The following is a 21,238-nucleotide window of genomic DNA, read 5'->3' on the forward strand; positions in this document are numbered from 1 at the left end:
ACAAATTACAATTGTAGCTCTCGACATTTACCTATGGCTATAACTTTATTATGACTCTAATTTATAGTCTATAGTGAATATTTAAATTAAATGTTTGGTCAGTAGCCTAAACAAGGATCTATTTGTCCTGTAAGTGTAACAGCAGCAAACATGGCATTTGGCTCCCTTTGCAGGCATTTGTAATAACATGTACATAAATTGTTTATTTTGTATTTGCCTACATTATGTATTAACAGTGTTATTATTAACCAATCATTATTGCCTCATTGTTTTTTATATAATGCATTTTAAGTCATTTTAAAGGCTATTGATGGTTTAGGTCTGCTTTTATAGCAACAACAACAACAACAACAAAAACATTACAGTATATTAATACTTCTTTGTAAATTATTATTTGAAGTAACAAAACCATGGTTAATTTGCAGTTACCATGGCTACAAGAACATGATTTGTGGTGTTATTGTTAAAACCATGGGTAATTTTCGTAAGGGAACCTGAAAAAAATTCCTTTCACAGGAATGTGCCTGAAAGTGATAAGCGGGCCTTGTTTTTACCTAAACGATTTATAATTTAATTTAATATATATTAAAAATGTATAAGGTGTGCATTGTAGCTGACACCTAAATGAACACATTACAATTGTTTTATGACTGCAAGTCTTTCTCCTCAAAAAATGCTATTGAGCTTTAAATTTGCGTTTGAGCCCATGTGAAAAAGTAGCATAATTTACATATGATTTACAGTTTATTTTAATAAATATTAAACATGATTTTTGGTGTTATTGTTAAAACCATGGGTAATTTTCATAAGGGAACCTGAAAAAAAAATCCTTTCATAGGATTGTGCCTGAAAGTGATAAGCAGGCCTTGTTTTTACCTAAACGATTTATAATTTATTTTAATATATATTAAAAATGTATAAGGTGTGCATCGTAGCTGACACCTAAATGAACACATTACAATTGTTTTATGACTGCAAGTCTTTCTCCTCAAATGCTATTGAGCTTCAAATTTGCGTTTGAGCCCATGTGAAAAAGTAGAATAATTTACATATGATTTACGGTTTATTTTAATAAACATTAAACATTCAATTAAATTGTGCATTATAGCTGACACCTAGATGAACAATTGCAGTTGTTTTTATGACTCTAATTCATTCTCTTCAAATGCTACTGACGTTAGAAAACTGTATACCGATATCGCATGTAACTTTAGAGACAGTCCAGACACTCTCGAACGTCCAACGTCAAGCCAACTTTAGGTCTGATTTTTTTCCTTTACCCGGGCATAGATGTCCATCCATCAATTATATACATTTAGGCGCAAACATGAGGTGCGAGAGGGAGAATGGCGCATGTTTTTTTTTTTTTATTGAGCAACTGGGATGGTGCCCCTGCTCCCTCTGGGAGTTGGTGCCCTACGCAGACTGCGTACTCTGCGTATAGGGAGCGGCAGTACTGACCTCATATGCCATGAAAAAAATCCTAAATGCAAAAGAATGAACAGGGTTATTTTCAGAGCACAAAAGCCTCGTTTGAGCTATAGCTACAGTTCATAGCCTTTTACATGGAGCCAAACAACTCAAAATATGAATATGATTCATTGGTCCATTTTGAATTTCAAATATCTTGATGTTTATAGACAGATAGATAGATAGATAGATAGATAGATAGATAGATAGATAGATAGATAGATAGATAGATAGATAGATAGATAGATAGATAGATAGACAGACAGACAGACAGACAGACAGACAGACAGACAGACAGACAGATAGACAGATAGATAGATAGATAGATAGATAGATAGATAGATAGATAGATAGATAGATAGATAGCAGTAATATATTTTCTTAAACAGTTACAGAATCGTCAGTTCGTGCAAACTACAGCAAAACGTATTAATATATAACAGATAAACATTTGATTCCATGCTAAACAATGCCTCTCCCATTTATTTCAGTTCTGTAAAACTGTAAGGACAACTCTCCTAAGCAGAAAGATGGTCTTCCTGTCAGCTATAATCGGAGCCTTCATCATGTTGTATCTAGGCGCTTTGACACCTCTCACCACCCTTCCCAATGCCTTTACCATCTGAATGGCATCTTGAAGACACTCCGGGTGGAATTTGTCCTTTAATGTTGATCTAGAAACAGCCACAATAGCATCAAAGCATTTACTCTGTCAACAAGTGTCCTTAACTACATGGCTACAAAATGTCTTGGTATCTGTGTCTAGAATAAGTGTCTGTTAATGCAAACTATAAATGTTAAGAAATGGTGATTATTATATCATCATGAAACAATTGATAATTGCATACCATGTAATTATAGGATATACAGGTCCTTCTCAAAAAATTAGCATATTGTGATAAAAGTTCATTATTTTCCATAATGTAATGATAAAAATTAAACTTTCATATATTTTAGATTCATTGCACACCAACTGAAATATTTCAGGTCTTTTATTGTTTTAATACTGATGATTTTGGCATACAGCTCAGGAAAACCCAAAATTCCTATCTCAAAAAATTAGCATATTTCATCCGACCAATAAAAGAAAAGTGTTTTTAATACAAATAAAGTCAACCTTCAAATAATTATGTTCAGTTATGCACTCAATACTTGGTTGGGAATCCTTTTGCAGAAATGACTGCTTCAATGCGGCGTGGCATGGAGGCAATCAGCCTGTGGCACTGCTGAGGTGTTATGGAGGCCCAGGATGCTTCGATAGCGGCCTTAAGCTCATCCAGAGTGTTGGGTCTTGCGTCTCTCAACTTTCTCTTCACAATATCCCACAGATTCTCTATGGGGTTCAGGTCAGGAGAGTTGGCAGGCCAATTGAGCACAGTAATACCATGGTCAGTAAACCATTTACCAGTGGTTTTGGCACTGTGAGCAGGTGCCAGGTCGTGCTGAAAAATGAAATCTTCATCTCCATAAAGCTTTGGAGCAGATGGAAGCATGAAGTGCTACAAAATCTCCTGATAGCTAGCTGCATTGACCCTGCCCTTGATAAAACACAGTGGACCAACACCAGCAGCTGACATGGCACCCCAGACCATCACTGACTGTGGGTACTTGACACTGGACTTCAGGCACTTGACCTTCTCCCCAGTCTTCCTCCAGACTCTGGCACCTTGATTTCCGAATGACATGCTAAATTTGCTTTCATCCGAAAAAAGTACTTTGGACCACTGAGCAACAGTTCAGTGCTGCTTCTCTGTAGCCCATTTCCTGCACACGCCTATGCACGGTGGCTCTGGATGTTTCTACTCCAGACTCAGTCCACTGCTTCCGCAGGTCCCCCAAGGTCTGGAATCAGTCCTTCTCCACAATCTTCCTAAGGGTTCGGTCACCTCTTCTCGTTGTGCAGCGTTTTTTGCCACACTTTTTCCTTCCCACAGACTTCCCACTGAGGTGCATTCATACAGCACTCTGGGAACAGCCTATTCGTTCAGAAGTTTCTTTCTGTGTCTTACCCTCTCGCTTGAGGGTGTCAATGATGGCCTTCTGGACAGCAGTCTTACCCATGATTGCGGTTTTGAGTAATGAACCAGGCTGGGAGCTTTTAAAAGCCTCAGGAATCTTTTGCAGGTGTTTAGAGTTAATTAGTTGATTCAGATGATTAGGTTAATAGCTCGTTTAGAGAACCTTTTCATGATATGCACATTTTTTGAGATAGGAATTTTGGGTTTTCATGAGCTGTATGCCAAAATCATCAGTATTAAAACAATAAAAGACCTGAAATATTTCAGTTGGTGTGCAATGAATCTAAAATATATGAAAGTTAAATTTTTATCATTACATTATGGAAAATAATGAACTTTTATCACAATGTTAATTTTTTGAGAAGGACCTGTATATAGGCCCTTACATCTGATTTATCATGCATGTATGTGATCTTTGATAATTGTGATTATCAGTTTTACTTTTTGTAAAAAAGAAGCTTAAGAATTTATGAGGAAACAACAGACTAGTGTAACGTGCTTGAAGATAGCAAGACACTGCTGCCCAAATAGGAATTATACCACAGAATAAGTGAAATAAAAAAGGGAGAGAGAGAGAGTTGGGAAATTTCATGCTACATGACTGTTACAAACTGAGGTAGTGCTAAACGTAAAACCAAGTGCAAGAGGAGGATTTGGAATAAATGAGGAGTTTCTTTTTCGTTAAGAAGAAGGATGGGGGCCTTCGGCCATGCATTGACTATCGTGGTCTTAATGAAGTGACAGTGAAGTACCGCTATCCTCTCCCGATAGTCCCAGCAGCCCTGGAGATGCTTCGTACTGCCCGCTACTTTACCAAGCTGGACTTAAGGAACGCATACAACCTGATTCGCATACGGAGTGGTGACGAGTGGAAAACTGCATTTTCTACTACATCCGGGCACTACGAATATCGGGTAATGCCTTTTGGCCTGTCTAACAGTCCTTCAGTTTTTCAAGCCTTTATAAATGAAATTTTCCGGGACATGTTACATCAGAGAGTTATTGTCTACATTGATGACATATTGATTTATTCTGATTCCCTTGAGGAGCATGTCCAAGATGTTTGTGCGGTCCTCCAGCGCCTGATCGATAACCAGCTCTATGCCAAGCTCTCCAAGTGCGAGTTCCATCAGACACGTATCTCCTTTCTGGGCTATATTATCAGTGCGGACAGAGTTTTGATGGATGACAGCAAGGTCAAAGCCGTGGTGAAGTGGCCCCAACTTTCCTCTGTTAAGGAGCTGCAACGCTTTTTGGGCTTCGCCAACTTTTACCGCAGATTCATCCGCAACTTCAGTGTGATTGCATCTCCCCTCACATCCCTGCTTCGAGGAGGGGGTAAATATTTTAAGTGGACAGCGGATAGTGCGGCGGCCTTTGCTCAGCTCAAGGAGAGATTCACTTCTGCTCCTATTCTCCATCACCCGGATCCCGGGAGGGAGTTTATCATTGAAGTGGATGCATCTAACACAGGAGTGGGGGCTGTGCTGTCTAAGCGGTATGGTAACCCTGCGAAAATGTTCCCGTGTGCCTTCTACTCTCGCAAGCTCAACTCTGCAGAACGCAATTATGACGTGGGTGATCGCGAACTCTTGGCCATGAAGACCGGCTTTGAGGAGTGGAGGCACTGGCTGGAGGGAGCGCGTCAGCCTTTTACAGTGCTCACTGATCACAGGAATCTGGAGTACATCAGGTCAGCTAAGCGTCTGAATGCTCGCCAGGCTCGCTGGTCTCTGTTCTTTTCAAGATTCGATTTTAAGATCACCTACAGGCCGGGCTCCCAGAACGGCAAAGCAGACACCCTGTCCCGACATTTTGATGGTCCCAGTGAAGAATCCAAGCCTAAACCCATGATTCCCCCTGCACTAATCGTGGCTCCTGTCCAGTGGGACATAATCTCTGAGATCACGGCGTCTCTAAGTAATCATCCCGCTCCGCCAGAATGTCCCGCTGACCGGCTCTTTGTTCCGTCTGGGCTCCGCCACCGTGTGCTTCAGTGGGTTCACTGCACAGCAGTGCACTGCGCAGCGAGGCCACCTGGGATGCTGCTCACGTTCACTTGCAGCGCGCCATTCGCCGGTACCAGCATCAGGCAGATCGGAGGAGGCGTGGGGGTCCCAGTTACCGACCCGGCCAGTGGGTGTGGCTCTCTGCACGAGATCTCCGTCTCAAGCTCCCGAGCAGGAAGCTATCTCCTCGTTTCGTCGGCCATTTAAGATTTTGCGTCAAATAACACCTGTTTCTTTTCGTTTGGCTCTCCCTGCTCACTACAGGATCTCACCCACATTTCATGTGTCCCTTTTCAGACCCGCTGTCGCCCCCAGGAGAGAGAGGAGCCGGGAGGAGGTCGCTCCTGTGCAGACTCCCCCCATTGAGGTGGATGGCGCGGAGGCTTTCCGGGTGCGAGAGGTCCTGGACTCCAGACGTCACGTTGGGGCGTTGCAGTACCTTATCGACTGGGAGGGGTATGGTCCCGAGGAGCGTTCCTGGGTCAGGTCTCAGGACATCCTGGATCCCACATTAACTGCTGCTTTTCACCGAGACCACCCAGATCGACCTGCTCCCAGACCCCGTGGTAGACCCCACCGTCGGCCAGGTCCTCGCTTCCGGAGCCGCTCGCAGGGGGGGGGGCTCTGTCACGGAACGCTCGACAACGCCTCCTCCTGGTTTCACCAGATCCCTCTCTCCTGCGTATTAGGACTGCTTTTCCTATTACCCTCCTCTGCTCATTATCTCCTGATTAATCTCCTTATCATTGCATGATTATCACCTGTGTACCCTCAGCTCCCCTTTATCTGGACTGTTCTGCTGATCGTTCATTTGTGAAGTCTTGATTTACCCATACTCTGCCTCTAACTTGTTTCTCGTGTTTGTTCTTGTGATTTTGACTTGGACTCTATCTCGTTTGTGAACGTAAGCTGCCAGCTCTTTGACCCACGCCTGTTTGAGTTATGATTCTTGGATTGCCCTTATCTGTGTGCTGTTTAGTGTAATTTATACTGGCCTTGCCTGGTCTCCTTGAGTTGTATGACTGTCTATCTCTGCTGGCTTACCTGTATTAATAAAATACTGCAGATGGATCCGACCGCCTCAGCCTCTTCTTCACAAATACATACATATATATATATATATATATATATATATATATATATATATATATATATATATATAATCCTGTGTTATATATTTATTGTAAAGTAAAGTAGTTGACAGCACTATGGATCACAGGAGCTGGATATTTCTGTCATTGTGTTCTCTGTTGTGTTGTTGTGCTGCTGTTTCTATTCATGCCTATTTGTCTGGCTGGACATTTACCTCAGTATCCCTGTGGAAGTGAATGCAAATCTATACCAATTAATCACACAGCCAGTAAGTGATTAAAGCTACCAGCTCAGTTCCATTAGGTTTAGGTATCATATTGTATAGGTCATTTCTTATCATTCTTTTTTCTACCAAAAATATGTTCAATTTCGAAATCTCATGGCAACCAAACTGCAATTATTGATTCAATAACGTATAAAAAGAAAATGGAAGAAAACCAAAGGTTAAATATAGGGTTTTCATATACCCCTGAAGGAGACATTTGTTTAGACACTTGTCCCTCCAGTTATTAATAACATGCTGAAGTTTGGTAATGTTGTGCCAAGAATATAAATCACTATGATTTTCCCCTAACATACCCCACAATGGTATGGTACAACATAAAAAGCACATATTTTTTCTCTTCCAAATGATGTTTCTTTAGTTTTTTTTATTTTCAGCTTTTTATTTTTTATGGATGCCCCCAAAATAAAATGTATTTCAACTTTCTGAAAAGAATTATTAGGCATTTTATAATTGCATAGGACATTTTATAAACATATAAAGCATTTGTTCATTTGTTCAACATTTTTCACTCAGAAATTGCTAGTAAACTGCACAAACATTACAAAGAATCAGGAAGTAGCACATTCAGTTAAACAAAACATTTTGCTTAAAATTAAATCAATGAAGTTTGTCATAAAAATATCTACATTTGTCTATGACGGCAAATCAATGCCAATAATAACCGCGCGCACAACTGATGCTGGCGCGCGCGCTAAATCGCTCCCGCGAGAGGAAAACTGAATCGGACACGAGGAAACGGGAGCCCGCGAGCTCATTTCAAACTCTGGCGCGCGCGTGACATGTATTCTGCGCGCAATACAAGCCCTCGCGCGCGCATGGTCATTCCCCATATCCTCGCGCTCGATCATCTCACCTCTGCTCGCGCGAACAATTTTATTTTTGTCAGTCGTGGGGCGGGGCTTGCTGTTTTAGTTGTTATCTCAAATGTCATTGGTTATTCCCCTTTTGAATCAGGATATTGATTAAAGATAAAGTTAACATGGTCTGCTGTTTGCAACCCAGAGTAAATGAGGTGGTTTAAGAATAATTTAGTTTTTTTCCTCTCTTCTGTATAATGTGCACCAGTCAATTTTTCACAATAAGACCAAGAGCATGAATTAAAAAAAGATGATAATTTTGCACCCTCATGTTGTTCCAAACCCACATGACAAATATGGCGTCAATTCAATGCCAATATTATCCGAGCGCACACTGATGCTGGCGCGCGCGCTAAATCGCTTCCGCGAGAGGAAAACTGAATCGGACGCGAGGAAACGGGAGCCCGCGAGCTCATTTCAAACTCTCGCGCGCGCGTGACATATACTGTGCGCGCAAATACAAGCTCTCGTGCGCAATAAAAGCCCTCGCGGCGCGCATGGTCATTCCCCATATCCTCGCGCTCGATCATCTCACCTCTGCTCGCGCGAACAATTTTATTTTTGTCAGTCGTGGGGCGGGGCTTTCTGTTTTAGTTGTTATCTCAAATGTCACTGGTTATTCCCCTTTTCCTGAAGTCAGTATCGGAATCCTGTTAGAAAATGATTAATAATTCACTTGACTTGACCCACGACTTCATCAGTGGACTAGATACATGTGAGTTATCATTTCATTTGCTTGTTTAATTAGTTTTTGTCTTTAATGTTATTTAATGCATTGTTTTATAGAGTAGATCTTTTGTAGATATTTGATTAACTGCAATTCTTCTGATTGCTAGTGATTGCAGTCTTGTAATAAGAGATACACATATTTTACAGACTGTAATGATGCACACACACACACACACACACACACACACATATATATATATATATATATATATAAAGCTAAATGAATGACAGTGAAGTGTTTAAAAAAGTGTTTTATCTTTAATCTTTTAAACAGATACATCGTAATATTTGAAGGTTAGTTTAGTCTGTGTTCCTATAAAACACAGCTTTCATCATGATTGCATTTGATTTACAGTGTTACTAGTCATCTACTATCAAGATCAGTCCATTCACTATGATGTTTGTGAAAAAAGATTCCTGTTTATTGAAAAGAAACATGTAATACATTCAATCCCAATGTATTTACTTATGTTCTTTTTGTTGCATTATTTTTTTTTCCTTTGTAATTGCAGGTTGTGTATGAATGCAGCAAATAACTGGGCCTTGACATCTTACCAATTAATCTCAGAAGCAGTCCAGAAATTTGGTATACTGTCAAGGCAAGTACAGTAAAAAAGCATTTACATTTTCTTTAAACCAGGGTCAAGGGAGTCCAAGGACTGGAGGATGTACAGATCGCCAGGTTCATGTTTTCTTCAAGAGGCACGGACCAACATAGTTTCATATCTGGTAAAAGTGTCCATAATCAAAGGTGAATAGATATGAGGTACGGTGACCCTCTTTTAGTTACCCTTTCAGCACACTGCTGTTTATGTGTTAATCTAAGCGGATTTTTAATTATGTATTTAACTGCTAAATCTTCAGGACATCAAAGAGCCATATCTAGACTGGGTCATAGCTGTGATTCATTTTTTTAATTTACATTTTTTATTACCCCATATTTGTAGAAAAAAACCTGACAAAGCAAATCCAGTTATTTGACAGGAAAATTAGCACCAGTTGAATTCAGCAGGTGTTTGAGTCCTCAACCCATCCAAACTCCTAGAGAATTAACATTCTTGAACAACTGCTCTGATGACAAAATGCATAAAGGCCTCTAACACTAGCTTGTTCTACTCTTTTTCTATTCTAGCTGTTTTCTTTTTATTATAATATATATATATATATATATATATATATATATTAGTGCTGTCAACGTTAACGCGTTAACGCATGCGATTAATTTTTGTCTGGTTTAACGTGTCAAAATATTTAACGCAATTAACGCAGCATCCGTATTTTCTGCCATCCGTTGGCTAGCTTTACATTATATGATCACGCTCTTATTCATTTAAATGCTTTTAAACATTTCAAGTGCGGCAAGACAAAAGAGAATGCGCTGTCTGTGAATGCCCTTATGTGACACATACACACGTACACACACACACACACACACAATGCATAGACAGAGCGCCAGAATCCAGTTCTCTTAAGCGCTTGAACTAACAATAAACATCCCAAAGTGCCAGTTTTGTCGATTATCCTCATAAGAGAAAACTTAAATGATTTATATAATATATAAAGTCTAATATATAAGTCTAAAATGAACAAAAAGAGTTGTGAGAGAATGAGGCGAGATCCATAGACAGTATATAAACGGTGAGATCCGCGTGTCTGTCTGCTCTTAAAGGGACAGCAGCCAATAAAGCTTCCTGTCAGTAAAGTTAAAGAACAAAGGGAACAGAGAAAATGACTCGCTGCTCTTGACTAAATAACTTTTGTAGCTTTAATAAGGATTAACTATTTAATTTATAGTTTATGCAGTGCAGACTGCATATAACTTTGATAACTTTATTAAACTTCTGTATATTTCCTAACTGTTAAGACAGGAAGGGCAGGAGTAAACATGACATTTATTATGGGTTTATGTTAGCATTGTTTTAAGTTTACTTAAATTAAAAACTGTTATATTTTTGAAGCCTAATAATAAATGTAAAAAAAAAAAAAAAAAATCAGTAGCTGTATTAATATCAGTAATACTGGCCTTCATTCATAAAAAGATGTCATTTAAACAAGTATTTAAATTTAACTGTGAAATTATTACATTAAAAAATATATTAATATATTAATATATTAATTTTAATTTCTTCCATTGTCCTTATCTGTAAGCCACTTTGGATAAGTGTCTACTAAATAACTAAATGGAAATATACATCTTCCCATGCTGCTATGTCAACATCTAAATTTAGCTCTTCAATATCTTAATGATTTAGCAGTTAAATACATAGTTATTCACTTGGACATATGCATTAACAGCAGTGTGGAGACAGAGTAAAGAAAGCAGGGTCTCCATACCTCATATCTCTCAGATTAGTACATTTTGTGTGTATCAGTCCAATGTGCCACAGCTGCTCTGAGCTTCGACTGCCTTCTGAGGAGAGTGCATGAAGAGTCCAGGCTTCTGCAAATGCGTCCAAGTCTGCCTGGATGCTTGAGAGAAAAGTGTACTGTACACTAAACAGGTCCTCAATAAGTCAGCATGTCTGAGTCCTTGATTCTGACATCACACCAAATGCATTCATGTACTTGCCTTGACAGAATACCAAATTTCTGGACTGCTTCTGAGAATAATTGGTAAGATGTCAAGGCCCAGTTATTTGCTGCATTCATGTACACAACCTGCAAAAGGGGGGGAAATAATGCAACAAAAAGAATATAAGTAAATACATTGGGATGGAATGTATTACACGTTTCTTTTCAATAAATAGGAATATTTTTTCACAAACATCATAGTGAATGGACTGATCTTGATAGTAGATGACTAGTAACACAGTGAATAAAATGCAATCGTGATGAAAGCTGTGTTTTATAGGAACACAGACTAAACTAACCTTCAAATATTATGATGTATCTGTTTAAAAGATTAAAGATAAAACACTTTTTAAACACTTCACTGTCATTCATTTAGCTTTATATGTATATATATATATATATATATATATATATATATATATATATGTGTGTGTGTGTGTGTGTATGTGTGTGTGTGTGTGTGTGTGTGTGTGTGTGTGCATCATTACAGTCTGTAAAATATGTGTATCTCTTATTACAAGACTGCAATCACTAGCAATCAGAAGAATTGCAGTTAATCAAGTATCTACAAAAGATCTACTCTATAAAACAATGCATTAAATTACATTAAAGACAAAAACTGATTAAACAAGCAAATGAAATGATAACTCACATGTATCTGGTCCACTGATGAAGTCATGGGTCAAGTCAAGTGAATTATTAATCATTTTCTAACAGGATTCCGATACTGACTTCAGGAAAAGGGGAATAACCAATGACATTTGAGATAACAACTAAAACAGCAAGCCCCGCCCCACGACTGACAAAAATAAAATTGTTCGCGCGAGCAGAGGTGAGATGATCGAGCGCGAGGATATGGGGAATGACCATGGGTGCTTCTCAATATCCCTCCTCGTCTCCTCGCTCCTCCGTCCTCCATCCTATGACCCGGAAACCGATCGAGCACAGCCATCTTGAAGGACAACTCAATTCTCTAATTGCACCACAAGGACGCAAGGATCGAGGAGGGAGGAGGCTTCATGAGGAGCGATGAGCGAGGATACACAGGTGTATCCTATGCGGAAGTCTTTTATCGACTTAACGTGACGTACGTATAAATTCTCCTCCCCTTCACATCTTTTGTAATTATTTTTATTTATATTTTACCTTTTCACTTCAAATAAACCATGCATGTCATATATTTCAAACAGGGCATCTTGCTTTATTAATATTTATTATGAATGTCTTAATTAACAAACTTTAACAACATAAGGGCAGATCCCTTTAATCACAGCTGATGACACTCTGAAGTAACGCTGAAGGGAGTGAGGATAAATCATTTCTCTTGATTCAAGTCCTCCATCCTCACGTCTTTTCCTTGCATCCTTCCCTCACATCCTGAAGAGGTGGAGCTAAGACATGAGGAAAGGAAGCGAGGAAAGGAAACGAGGATGCACAAATAAGAATTGAGAAGCACCCCATGCGTGCGCGAGGGCTTTTATTGCGCACGAGAGCTTGTATTTGCGCGCACAGTACATGTCACGCGCGCGCGAGAGTTTGAAATGAGCTCGCGGGCTCCCGTTTCCTCGCGTCCGATTCAGTTTTCCTCTCGCGGAAGCGATTTAGCGCGCGCGCCAGCATCAGTGTGCGCTCGGATAATATTGGCATTGAATTGACGCCATATTTGTCATGTGGGTTTGGAACAACATGAGGGTGCAAAATTATCATCTTTTTTTAATTCATGCTCTTGGTCTTATTGTGAAAAATTGACTGGTGCACATTATACAGAAGAGAGGAAAAAAACTAAATTATTCTTAAACCACAGACAATTTACTCGGGGTTGCAAACAGCAGACCATGTTAACTTTATCTTTAATCAATATCCTTAATGAAGCACAGCAAAACTAATTTAAAACCAGAGGGCACCTTTCTCAAAGTGTAAATGAAAAACGTTATGAAAAAATCCATTATACTATCAAATTCAAATTTATAAACGGAGGCAATGGTGGACAGGAATTGGAAAATGCTATAAATCACTCAGAATCATATTTTCCTCACTATAAAGCGCACTTAAAAGCCTTTAATTTTCTCAAAAACGACAGTGTGCTTTATAATCCTGAGCGCTTTATATATGGATCTAGGCGCTCTGTCATTCCCTTTAACACAGCTCCATCTAGTGGATGCATAACGCAAAGCCAGTCAAACGTTTGACAGCAATATCTTCTATTCTATGCGCCTTATAATCCGGTGCACCCTATATATGAAAACAGTTCTAAAATAGGCCATTCATTGAAGGTGCACCTTATAATCCGGTGCGCTTTATAGTGCGGAAAATACGGCAATTATGGGTTAATTCTACCTACACTACCTATTTGTTGACAGTAATAAACACACAACAAAAAATAAACAAATAAAGTAATAATATACCCAAAAATATTATCTCTGGCACCTCAAAGTGCACATTCATGATCCCATAGCCGAGGTGGACCCACCCTGGCAACCATTGAATCAATGTAAAAAAGATGATTTGTCCATGTTAATTGCACTGAATTAACATCACTTTTGCACTTGCAATTAATGTTGAAATATCCACAAACAACCATGATTGTGATCAGTGTTTGCTTTAGTTGGGTTCTTGACTCTTTGTATATTAATATAATGCTTATAAGGTTTTCATTGTCACTGGTAACAATCTGTTAAAATACCTTTGTTGAGGCAATGAAAACTAAGATCCATTGGGATCAGGTGATGGTGACTGAACACACTTGTGAGCAGTTATTTAAATAACCTCACAATGGTTAGTGTTTTATGTGTTAATAATGTGTGATACTACAGTGTGAGATTAAAGCAGTGGTGTGGCTATCATACTTCTATAAATTAACAGAAAAATACAACAAAAATCAGCACATGAAACTCAACAATGGTGATAATCAACAAAATAAAATCTTATGCTGAAATGCATGCTGGGTATCAACTTAGTACAAAACTCATTCATAATTCCCAGCATGCATTGCTGTTGATCTGTTTATCTGAATTAGTTTGATGATTGTTACCATTGTTGAGGTTTGTATGATGATTGTAGATGTCTAAATCTTTCTGTATTTTTTACCACAGTATCTTTGCATTTTTGAAACAGAACGTTTGCATCAGTAATGTAAGATCATCTTCAACATTTTTTACTAGTATTTCTCAACTTTATTACCACTTGACACCATCACAAAAGACTTTTTCTTAAAACATGTCTTTCTTTATTAATGCATACGTGTTTATATAGAAACACTATAAGCACTGAAAGAGAATTTACTTAATGAAAAGCAATAGACAATAGCTCAACTAAAGCAAACACTGATCACAATAATGGTTTGATGAAATTCCAACATTTATCTATTGGCTAATAGTAAATGAACTATTGCCTGCTAGGCAGCTGTAAATTAGATAATATTACTCAATTTTTATAGGTAATTAGTGGTTCAGTTTATTGAAAAATATTAGGTATACTTTTTATACTTTCTTTTTTTTTTTTTTTAGTTTGTCAGCGCTGTTAAATGTAGGTATTCTTTACCCAGATATATACAAATTACTCACACAAACTGAGTACAAATTGTTACCACGGTTTTATTGAGTAGTTTCTATAGGTTTTATTTTTACAGTGCATGGCCAGCCGGTTACATCTATTAATGATGAAAGCTTTCAGATCCCTGAAAACTGAATACTTAATATTCATTACTAATAATCACAATCTCAAGATAATAAATACTACATTATGCTAACATATAGCTGTATTCCATCAGATGAAATAGGCCTAGTGTTATGAGAGAATTATTCTAAAATACCGGACAGGTGTGGTGATGCCATCGTTGTCACAGTGTCTGGGTTGTGTCCCTGGGTTTCCACTAGATGTCCTCCTTTCTCACGGTGTCTGTCACCTTATCACTTCCTGTCTCCTTATTTGGTCACCTTCCTCCTTGTTTAGGTAATTGATTGTTCCCCACCTGTCTCCTGTTTCCCCATCATCCTTTTGTGTATTTATACCCGGTCTGTCTGAGTCTGTGTCACGGAGTCCATGTGTATGTTTCATGCTTTCCGTAGTCTTGCCCTTGCCGTGTGTTATTGTCTGTTTTCATGTTGTTTGGATATTCTGGTTTTGACCCTGCCTGGACTGTTTATGCTTTTTGGATTGCCCCTAAATAAACCGCATACCTGCATTTGGATCTCTCCGTGTTTCTTGAATCCCCTTCGTGACAGAAGGACTCCGTCGCACTGAGATCCAGCGGTATGTCTTTTTCCAGTTCCCCAGCCAAGATGGCGGAGCGGAGAGCTAAGTATCTCCGGCTGATCGCCCTCCGCCAAGAGGGCAATGAGGTGGGTGCCCTGGCACAGGTGTTCTGGTCCCTGGCCGAGGGTATGGGATACAACGATGCGGCCTTGAAGGACTACTTCAACGGCGGGCTGGATGATCCAGTGTCTCAGGAGGAGATGGTACAGTTAGAGACACTGGAATACTGGGAGTTTGTGTACTATGTGCAGCATCGGCTTCTGTGGAATGCCCCAGCCACTCCGGTCTCTTCCGGTGGGGCGGTCCCCAGCCCAGCACCACAGCTCAAGATGGCCGCCAATCCAGGGCCACAGCACAAGATGGCCGCCAGCCCAGCGCCACAGCACAAGATGGCCGCCAGCCCAGCGCCACAGCACAAGGTGGCCGCCAGCTTGGGGCCACAGCACAATATGGCCGACTCAACGCCTGAGTCTCCAGATAAGGTGTCACCGGCTCGCCAACATAGAGGGCGGAGGAGGAGGAGACAGGCGTCTACCGTTCCTCAAGGCCCAGAGGACGTTCCCGAGGCGGTGCCCGATGCTGTTCCGGAGGCCGAGGCGGTGCCCGATGCCGAGGCGGTGCCCGATACTGTTCCGGAGGCCGAGGCGGTGCCCGATGCCGAGGCGGTGCCCGATGCTGTTCCGGAGGCCGAGGCGGTGCCCGATGCTGTTCCGGAAGCCGAGGCGGTGCCCGATGCCGAGGCGGTGCCCGATGCTGTTCCGGAGGCCGAGGCGGTGCCCGATGCCGAGGCGGTGCCCGATGCTGTTCCGGAGGCCGAGGCGGTGCCCGATGCCGAGGCGGTGCCCGATGCTGTTCCGGAGGCCGAGGCGGTGCCCGATGCCGAGGCGGTGCCCGATGCTGTTCCGGAGGCCGAGGCGGTGCCCGATGCTGTTCCGGAGGCCGAGGCGGTGCCCGATGCCGAGGCGGTGCCCGATGCTGTTCCGGAGGCCGAGGCGGTGCCCGAAGCCGAGGCGGTGCCCGATGCTGTTCCGGAGGCCGAGGCGGTGCCCGATGCCGAGGCGGTGCCCGATGCCGAGGCGGTGCCCGATGCCGAGGCGGTGCCCGATGCCGAGGCGGTGCCCGATGCTGTTCCGGAGGCCGAGGCGGTGCCCGATGCCGAGGCGGTGCCCGATGCCGAGGCGGTGCCCGATGCTGTTCCGGAGGCCGAGGCGGTGCCCGATGCCGAGGCGGTGCCCGATACTGTTCCGGAGGCCGAGGCGGTGCCCGATGCCGAGGCGGTGCCCGATGCTGTTCCGGAGGCCGAGGCGGTGCCCGATGCTGTTCCGGAGGCCGAGGCGGTGCCCGATGCTGTTCCGGAGGCCGAGGCGGTGCCCGATGCTGTTTCGGAGGCCGAGGCGGTGCCCGATGCCGAGGCGGTGCCCGATGCCGAGGCTGTTCCGGAGGCCGAGGCGGTGCCCGATGCCGATGCTGTTCCGGAGGCCGAGGCGGTGCCCGATGCCGTTCCGGAGGCCGAGGCGGTGCCCGATGCCGTTCCGGAGGCCGAGGCGGTGCCCGAGGCCGATGCTGTTCCGGAGGGCGATGCGGTTCCGGAGAGCGAGGCGGTGCCCGATGCCGTTCCGGAGGCCGAGGCGGTGCCCGATGCCGTTCCGGAGGCCGAGGCGGTGCCCGAGGCCGATGCCGTTCCGGAGGGCGATGCGGTTCCGGAGGGCGAGGCGGTGCCCGATGCCGTTCCGGAGGCCGAGGCGGTGCCCGATGCCGTTCCGGAGGCCGAGGCGGTGCCCGATGCCGTTCCGGAGGCCGAGGCGGTGCCCGATGCCGTTCCCGATTCGGTGCCCAAGACCGGTCTAGAGTCAGGGCTAGTTCCTGTTGACCGTCCAGAGTCGAGTCAGGTCCCAGTGGACTCTCCAGAGTCAGGGCCAGTCACTGATGACCTTCCAGAGTCAGGGCGGGTCACCGTTGGACGTTCAGAGTCAAGTCAAGTCACTGGGTGGGCTGCTGCTCGGGCCTGTTGGACTCCGGCATCGACCACAGGGGGGTGGTGGTCATCCGCTCCGCCCTGGGGGACTCTGGCGTCGACCACGAGGACGTGGTGGTCCTCCGCTCCGCCCTGGGGGGCTTCCGCTCTGACCACGAGGACGTGGTGGTCCTCCGCTCCGCCCTGGGGGGCTTCCGCTCTGACCACGAGGACATGGTAGTCCTCTGCTCCGCCCTGGGGGGCTTCCGTTCTGACCACACGGACGTGGTGGTCTTCCATTCCGCCCTGGGGGGCGTCCGCTCTGACCACGAGGACGTGGTGGTCTTCTGCTCCGCCCTGGGGGGCTTCTGCTCTGACCACACGGACATGGTGGTCTTCTGCTCCGCCCTGGGGGGCGCTTGCCCTGACTACATGGTTGTGGTGGTCTTCTGCCCCGCCCTGGAGGACTCTGGCCTCGACCACAAGGACGTGGTGGTCTTCTGCCCCGCCCTGGGGGGCTTCATGTTGTTTTTTGTTTGTTGTTTTTGTATTTACTCCTGTCCCTGTTCCTCTCTGTAGTCTGGCCCTCCATCCCTCCCCCTGAACCTCCTCCTGTCCGCCTCCCTCCTGGTCTGTTTTGTGTCGGTCGTGGAGCGTCTGGGAGCCGCTCCGTAGAGGGGGGGTTCTGTCACAGTGTCTGGGTTGTGTCCCTGGGTTTCCACTAGATGTCCTCCTTTCTCACGGTGTCTGTCACCTTATCACTTCCTGTCTCCTTATTTGGTCACCTTCCTCCTTGTTTAGGTAATTGATTGTTCCCCACCTGTCTCCTGTTTCCCCATCATCCTTTTGTGTATTTATACCCGGTCTGTCTGAGTCTGTGTCACGGAGTCCTTGTGTATGTTTCATGCTTTCCGTAGTCTTGCCCTTGCCGTGTGTTATTGTCTGTTTTCATGTTGTTTGGATATTCTGGTTTTGACCCTGCCTGGACTGTTTATGCTTTTTGGATTGCCCCTAAATAAACCGCATACCTGCATTTGGATCTCTCCGTGTTTCTTGAATCCCCTTCGTGACAATCGTCACTTGAAAGAAAACAAGATGTGAAAGTGAAAGTGAAGTGACATTCAGCCAAGTACGGTGACCCATACTCAGAATTTGTGCTCTGCATTTAACCCATCCGAAATGCACACACACAGAGCAGTGAACACACACACACACTGTGAGCACACACCCGGAGCAGTGGGCAGCCATTTATGCTGCGGCGCCCGGGGAGCAGTTGGGGGTTCGATGCCTTGCTCAAGGGCACCTAAGTCGTGGTATTGAAGGTGGAGAGAGAACTGTACATGCACTCCCCCCACCCACAATTCCTGCCGGCCCGGGACTCGAACTCACAACCTTTCGATTGGGAGTCCGACTCTCTAACCATTAGGCCACGACTTCCCCAAGATCAGATCTTATGACCTACAGCAGCAAAACATAAATGACTATTGCTAAGGGTAGTGCATACATTTAGATAACTGTGTTTAAATTGAAGGTCTGGCAACAAAATTTGGAGATTCTTATCCGGATTGTTGACATCCTAAGTCCATGTCTACCTGATGTGGATCAGGAGGATAGACAATTGTGTTTTTGTCTTAGGCTAATTATTAGATTTCCTGACATTTGAAACCTCTGTGTAATCATTTCATCTGCTAAATGACAATGTGAAAAAGCTGAGCTATGTGAATGACATTAAATTATGAGTAAATCAACTGTAATTTGTTAATTACTTGTTAACACTTTGTAATAAATTTAATTAACATTGATAAACATTATTAGCATAAATTATATAGGCTAGAAACGTATTTTTAAAATTTGAATGTCGAGAACCTACGATATTTTAATATGACGTAGCATATAAATTTACATATTCATACACTTCCGATCTGTTAGCGTTACGCTTTATTTTATAGTTGTAATTAGAAAGCAAACTGTGGTTCATTATGAAGTCCGATGTCAATCATCGATCTCGTGATCACTGCTGGATTTGCTCACGTAAAGATCACACAGAGGAAGCCTGTAGATTCCCAGCAGACGCTCAGGATCCTTTTCCTCCAGTGCATCGAATTCATTCCGAGTCGTGTTATTGAAACCTCTTGACGGAGTTGATAAATTTGGTATTGATGCGGTCTATTTTTCTCTTTTGCAACATACTTACGTGAGCTTATATTGCATGATATTTGACAACTTAAAGAAGGTAAGACACTTTTATTACTCTTATATAACTATTTTCAAGAACGATTTCCTTTCTAAATTCATTTTCTTTTTCTTTCTTTCTTTCTTTCTTTCTTTCTTTCTTTCTTTCTTTCTTTCTTTCTTTCTTTCTTTCTTTCTTTCTTTCTTTCTTTCTTTCCTTCTTTCTTTCTTTCCTCTGATCAACATCAACATATATATATATATTTCTTTTTTTTTTTTTTAACAAAATGATGCAGTTTATATCTATAGCTATAATTTATTGACCGCATGTTATTAGTGACAATACGTGGAAACGTGCACAGGCAAATAATCATATACTATGCATAATAAGTATACACTCAAAGATTTATTAATATAAAATATGAATTAACATGTTCATATATGTCAATAAATCAGCAGTGCATGAAAATAAGATTCTAGTGTGAACCTCTATAATTTTTCATTCTTGCACATTTTTATCACCGATGGCATAATAATAGGGCATCCAGCATTTCATAATTTCTGCATTATTTAAATAATTATTAATTAATAATAATACATTTTCTGTTTTGAATGCTGTATAAATTTAAAAAAAAACATTTTCATTTTCACTTTACTCTTACTTTTTTTCCAGAGTAAGTAGTGAACGAATGCTAAATATGGATATAAGAACTGAAATGAACGTATCTGAAGACGAAATTCAGTCCGCAAACTCTTCAACACCAGCCACTTACCAAGTTTAGGGTGTCTTACTAGACGGTCTGGAAGACGGTACAAAACTGGTGGGTGTTCAAGTGATCTTGATTTTGGCTTACAGCACCATCATCGTCTTTGGCGTGACCGGGAACTCCTTGGTCGTATATGTTGTGTACAAGTTTATAAATTTACACACGGTGACTAACTATTTCATTGTCAACTTGGCTGTAGCAGATTTGTTGGTCAACACATTGTGTTTGCCTTTTACTTTGATGTACACACTCTATGGAGAGTGGAAATTCGGACAGGTGATGTGCTACCTGTTGCCATATGCACAAGGCTTAGCGGTCCACGTTTCGACCATCACACTCAACGTTATAGCCCTGGACAGATACCGCAGCATTGTCTACCACATGAAAACCAAGATGTCAAAAGACATGTGCATAGTCGTCATCGTGATCACATGGGTGGCAAGCGCAATCCTTGCCAGTCCTCTAGCTATCTTTCGTGAATATGTGACCTTTGACTTGATGCCTGACAAGACGATTCAAGGTTGCGCTGAGAAGTGGCCTGGAAGTAGTGCGGATGGGACCATCTACAGCATTTCCATGTTTTTTCTACAGTATGGCCTGCCGTTCTCAATCATTTCATTTGCATACATTCGGATCTGGAACAAGCTAAGAAATCACGTTAGCCCTGGCGGTGGCCATAGCGACCGTCATCAACGGCGACAGAAAACGACAAAAATGCTGGTGGCTGTAGTTGTGGTCTTCACCATTAGCTGGCTACCCTTTCACGCTTTTCAGCTCGCTGTGGATATTGATAGTAGTATATTGGAAATGAAAGACTTCAAATTGCTCTATACAGCTTTCCATATTGTGGCCATGTGTTCCACGTTTGCAAATCCCATTCTCTATGGCTGGATGAACAGGAACTATAGAAGATCTTTTATGGCTGTATTCAAGTGTGTATGGTTAAACAATGAAATGAGGAGGGTTTGTAGCAGTGAGACAGTAAGGGAGAAATGTACATACAATAAGCAAAGTACAATCAGTGTGGCCTTCACACACGAAAACACGCTGCTGTGAAGG

At 42.5% G+C, this 21,238-nt stretch overlaps 1 protein-coding gene and 1 pseudogene across 1 annotated transcript in view; one reads left to right on the forward strand and one right to left on the reverse strand.

Annotated features, from left to right (window-relative positions):
- Positions 1 to 21,238, reverse strand: part of LOC132143631 (microtubule-associated protein 9-like) — a 105,394-nt gene that overhangs the window by 16,791 nt on the left and 67,365 nt on the right. The window lies entirely within an intron of this gene.
- LOC132143065 (neuropeptide Y receptor type 2-like) lies at positions 20,111 to 21,235 on the forward strand (annotated as a pseudogene).

This window comes from Carassius carassius, chromosome 7 (assembly GCF_963082965.1).
Source record: "Carassius carassius chromosome 7, fCarCar2.1, whole genome shotgun sequence".
NCBI lineage: Eukaryota > Metazoa > Chordata > Actinopteri > Cypriniformes > Cyprinidae > Carassius > Carassius carassius.